Source organism: Lepisma saccharinum, chromosome 9 (genome assembly GCF_977018435.1).
Source record: "Lepisma saccharinum chromosome 9, izLepSacc3.1, whole genome shotgun sequence".
Lineage (NCBI taxonomy): Eukaryota > Metazoa > Arthropoda > Insecta > Zygentoma > Lepismatidae > Lepisma > Lepisma saccharinum.
The window spans coordinates 37,160,123-37,165,933 of record NC_139237.1 but is presented as its reverse complement, the minus strand read 5'-3'; the positions used below and the strand labels follow the sequence as shown (position 1 = coordinate 37,165,933).

The 5,811-nt window shown below is 40.6% G+C and overlaps 1 non-coding gene across 1 annotated transcript; it reads right to left on the bottom strand.

Annotated features, from left to right (window-relative positions):
• Positions 1 to 1,356: 1,356 nt before the first annotated feature.
• On the bottom strand, positions 1,357 to 1,428 carry TRNAP-CGG (transfer RNA proline (anticodon CGG)). Its single transcript has one exon. It is a non-coding gene; the product is annotated as a tRNA-Pro (tRNA).
• Positions 1,429 to 5,811: the final 4,383 nt, after the last annotated feature.

The following is a 5,811-nucleotide window of genomic DNA, read 5'->3' as shown; positions in this document are numbered from 1 at the left end:
ACCTTTGCAAAATGACCTCCATTTGCTTGGAAATTTCTTCTCCTGATGGGTGTCACGGAGAGGAATCATGTCAAGCAGTTTCTTTTGTCACACTGAGATATGAATCACATCCACGAATGAATACAGCCAACTGAGCAATCCCACAGTCCGTATTTTTATCAATTGCGAGCACAAATGCAACAACACCAGAAATTTTCAATTTCAGTTGTTCGATAATATGGCCTGCTAAGTTTTCAATCGTGTTCTCATCTGCATTTTTTGTTTTTGTCTTTGATTTTGTTTCGATTTTTTATATTTAGCATCGCTTTTCTTCCACTTCTGGCTAATGGCGACGATGAGGATGAATGATGTGCTAACCACTCCGTCACGGGCGCCTGTTAAAACACTGTTGGATATAATCAGTCTATTGAAATTAATTTATTTTCCCCAATATTATGATGAATTTATATGCTATTTATAAAAAGATATGAAAGCTATTATTTTTTTTGTCCATGCTTGCTAATCCAATAATATCAGACACAAGGCAAAGTCTTGCTATCACATATTTTCCCTCTCTAGGCATCCATACCTTACAAAAAATCATATGTGACTAATATTCCCGAGCCCGACCCTGTGGCCGAGTGGTTAGCACATCGCGCTGCGACGCCAAGGGTCCCGGGTTCGAATCCCGGTCGGGCTTGGTTGTTTGTGAATGTCCATTCATCAATTTCATCATTTCATCACTCATCCCCATCTTCGCAAATTAGCCAAGAGGCACAAAACGCGAAGTAAAATAAACTAAATCAAAAATCAATAATATTCCCGAGAGGTACAGATGACCTAAATTTGAGGTCCTGGCTTATGAGATACTCCCATTTCTTCACAGGCATACAATGCATTTTAAACAACCGGGGACAATGGGGAAACAACCTCTCTTGTTAAGCACTAATCATTGAAATGAAAAAATAATAATAATAATCCGTGGTGCAACAGCCCTTGAAGGGCCTTGCCCTATCTCCCGACTGCCAGTCTCCCTCCCACAATCCTACCTAGAGGTGTGGAGATCTTGGGGTGAAGTGGGGTCAGCATGTCGAACCCCCAGTCGTTATAGATTTTCGAGACCGGATTACGCTACTCACTCGTAGCTCCCCAATTTCCTCACGATGGTGGGTTGCCACCGGTCCTATACACAGGCCGAGAACCAAGAGACAGAACACAAGAGGACTCGAACCTATGACGTCCCGCAGTTGGAGCCCAGAGCACAACGCCTTAGATCGCACGGTTACGGAGGAGGACGAAATGAATAAATATACTATAAAAACGATGGATTTTCATTACGTTCTTGCCAAGTACACAGATGGAAAGATAAAAAGTGTTGGGCCTGTCCGGGATTTGAACCCGGGACTTCTCGCACCCGAAGCGAGAATCATACCCCTAGACCAACAGGCCACTAAACATGTCATAATTATGAAAGAAGCAGTATTACACGTAATAAGAAAACAATCTCTCTCTCTAAGTTTTCGTCAAGACTACTAGCAAAGTGAAATCATATAAATATTACACAATTAACATGTATGGTAACTAACTTTTACTTAGCAGCAAATCTGAATAGTTAAACATAGATGTCTGACCCTCTCAAATAATTCTAAATTCTATTCAGTCCTTAAATACGGGATCTGTCTCTTCGCCGCCGAAAGTCAGACTTGGGATTTCTTCTCAAAATCATGATTGATCAACTGTTCATTGATGAACTGACGTCTCCTTTTGTCCGGATGCCACGTACCAACAGCAGATGTCACAACGTGTTAAGATCTAAGACTGTCCTCAGAAAAGAGTTCATTTCTCTAGAATTAATTAAATGATCCTCTGGTTAACAACTTGTTATTACGATTGTGAAAAATTAGTTGCCTACATAATAAGTGATTTGATACAAGATTTTCAGCTGGTTTCAACATGAAAACGTGAACTTGTTGTTAAAGCTTGGACACGTGTAAGGAATAATTGTTTGAAATGATTTATGATTCCATGTATAATATGGCTGCATCAACTCTTTTTTGTTCTACTATTCATCAGCCATCACGGAAATGGGTTAAATAATTTGTGACCACCCTGTATTTTAAAGAAATTTTTTAAAAGGAAATAAGCATTGATATTATCCACCAGCTCCTTCGGTTCCGAGTTAGAGTAGGCAGTCTTTCGCCTTGCAAGAGCAGTCTTTGATAATACATTCTACACACAAGTGGAGAAGAGTTGTACTGATTGTAGCTATCTGTGCTCCTCCTATTTCTGAATGCCTGATTTCGCACGGCCTTATTTTTATTTCGGCAACAGAACGTGGCAAAGGAAACTCTTGAGGCACGTGGCAGCTATATGAGAGCTTTTAGAGGTTTGGAGCAGTGTTGCCAATCGTGAAAGAGGAATTTCCCTAGTGTGGAAATCCAATGTTATCACTTTCGATGCCTTCACTTATAACTAGACCCCGGATTCTTATGCAATATCAAAGTACAAAATATGTACTATCTGTCCAGAAAGAAAATGCTAGGTTGATGGTGGCGTTGAAAGCAAAACTTCAAATATGAAAAATATTAAGGTCAAATGTGTGACTGAACACACCATTCCCACTTCAAGTTTCTTGAAACTAACATATTCTCTCTTTTCTGGGAGTTACGTTTCAATAATGTATTCCATAAGGATCTCCGTGGGTGACAAAAGGTAAAAAAAAGTGAATCGGTCTGGAAAAACAACTACATCTGAAAGAAAATAAGCGAGAAGAAATTCGCGTCGCCAGTAGTGAAACAATTCGAAAACTTACACGATAAGTAAAAAAAAAAAACACGTATCAATAGAAAGTGTAGGTGACTGGTTAGTGTTACGGTTTTACGATCTGAAGGATGCGTGTTCGAGCCCGGTTACAGAATTGTTTTATTTTTTAGTTGCCAATGAGGCACCAAATTTTTCGAATCCGCAATTATACAGCGATTTTTTATTTATTTGTGTCCACAGAATCTCGAATACATGGGATAATGGGATGTGGGAAGTGCATACCACGTGCATTTTTAATCCATGATTTCACCTGCTAATTTCGAAAAACACCTTAGATTCTTCCTTCTTAAATAAATAAATAATAAATAACCCATAGCGCGAGATCCCTCGAAGGCCCTTGGCCTATCTCCCGACTGCCTGTCTCCCTCCCACAATCCTCCATAGAGGTGTGGAGAACTTCAACCGCTATTGGGGTGACATGGGGTCAGCACGTCGTACCCCCAGCCGTTGTAGAAGATTTTCGACACCTAGTTACGATAATCACTCGTAGCGCTGAAGTGGGCAAATGCAGGCAAATGCTGGACCCTGTGGCCGAGTGGTGGTCGAGCTCCGTGGCGGAGAGGTTAGCACAGCGCGCTACAACGCCAGGGGTTCCGGGTTCGAGTCCCGGGTAAGGCATGGGTATTTGTGTTTGTCCGAACGTGAAAAACTGAGAATACTGTAAAAATTGAAAAGTATAAAAGTTGAAAAAGTGTGAATGACGTGGAATATCACCGCGCAGGGGTATTCCTTTTAATTTTTTTTTAAAAAAAGAGAGAGGTTCGCAGAGCGCGCTACAACGCCAGGGGTTCCGGGTTCGAGTCCTGGGTAAGACATGGGTATTTATGTTTGTCCAGATGATAAGAAACTGAGAAACTGTAACAAAAGTGTAAAAGTGCGAATGGTGAGGGATACCTTTGTGTAGGGGGTATTTCCCTTATTTTTTTAAAAAATAAAAAGTGGTTAGCACAGCGCGCTGCAAAGCCAGGGGTTCCGGGTTCGAGTCGCGAATAAGGCATGGGTATTTATGTTTGTCCAAACGTGATAAACTGAGAATATTGTAAAAAGTTGAAAAGTGTGAATGACGGGGGATACCACCGCGTAGGGGTATTCCTTTTAAATAATTTAATAAGAATGTAATGGGTTTGAGAGTAACTACTCGATATTAAACATCTTACAGAATGTGTTCTTGCTTTGCAAATCACGCAAGATCAAGAACAAGTGGAACGTTAATGTGAAAATTCTTAGCAGCCACGTAAAAAATTCCAGCTTTTATTGAAAATATATATATATATATTCGTTGTATATGTTATTCAATATTAACCCCGTAACCTAGCGGGTTAAGGCGTTCACTCGTCTTGAGATCGTTCGCTGCGGGACGGCGTAGGTTCCAACCCGGCTCAGGTATATGTACGAATGTCTTCTTGTATACTGACTTGCACAAAAATACACATATTACAAATAAAAACCGCACTTAACAATATTCTATTCCAAAGCCGTTCGACTTTTTAAAATTCCTTGGGACGGGACGATATTAACACTCATTGTTATCAAGTTTGCATGTCTAGGAAAGCCTTAGCTATTTCCATATACGACGAACTTTGTAACATTCAACATTTCAACGATTATGATACTGTGGAAGAGTTTGTTCGGAATCACCTTGGGACGTGAACGAGCTTCTCGCAGCAACGACGCTGCTAATAGGTAAAGTGAAGAAAAATGAAGATCCCGGGGATCGAACCCGATCACATGCAAAGCGAACGCTCTACCACTGAGTTACATCCCCGATTACCATCAAACTACACCACACTCTTGACCTGATAGATCCGGTTGTGGAAGTAAAGTTGACAGGTTGTGATCTTCAAATCATACAATGATGTAACAAACTCATGTGACTGCCTTCAGGCAGCTATTGGGAAACTCTATTCCCATTGAAGAGAAAATGCTACTCGTGAAACAAAACATTCTATATGTGATGCTTTGAGAGGTTCTCTTTGTTTCCAATTGTACTCAGTAAGTATGGCGGGGCGTCAAGTTCTCGACTTTCTATATCACCACAAGCATTCTATTGCTAGGGTTCTCTGTGATTGCTTATTCATCCATTTCTTCCAACCACACACTTCACCGCGATTTAACAATTGTGGCAGGAAAAGCACGCTTCAAATCAAAATTACCATCATCTTCTTGCTTGTGAAGATGAATCCCCAATGACGAACTTGATATGCTAGAATTTGTGATTTCCAAACAAGGGTATGTATTGCTTAGAGCCATTTCCTCCAAAACCGTCTTCACCTATGTTCCCCTGAAAGATGTTAATCTTGAGTAGTGTGTGTCAAATAAAGCAATGCTCCTGTTACTGACGCTTGCTTTGATAACATCTTTTCATTTCAGTTCACGCAGGCTATGTAGAAGAAATAAGGCAGAATGACGTAAGCAGGCACACACAGATTACAGAGGCAAAATAAGTGCCTCTTTAGCGAACTGTGTCCTTCCATCTTCTTGTAATTGCCCACTCCACGACATGCTGTTGGAAGATATACTGGACGGATTCGATTGTGTGAAGAATGGTATACGCTTTCAGATTTTGTTACAAATGGAATGCAATGATATTCGTGACACTTCGAAAGTCGCAACGGAGCCCGGCTAGCTCAGTACAGGGGTCCCGGGTTCGATTCCCGGCTCGGCCATGGATGTTTGTGATTGTCTGTCCTGAAAAGTCTTGAAATTGAAATATGAATGAAATGATATGAGTGAATGAAGTGTGATGGGGGAAGCTTCCGCATAGGGGCTTTCCTTTTAAAAAAAAAAAAAAAAAATAAAAAAAAAAAAAAAAAAAAAAAAGTCGGTAGAGCATGAGACTCTTAATCTCAGGGTCGTGGGTTCGAGCCCCACGCTGGGCGTTACTTTTCAGCTTGAACACTTTCTACGTACGACAATTTCGTGTAAATACGAATGTCTTCTTCTATACTGGCTTGCACAAGAATACACATATTCAAAACAACAACAACCGCACTTAACAATGTTCTATTC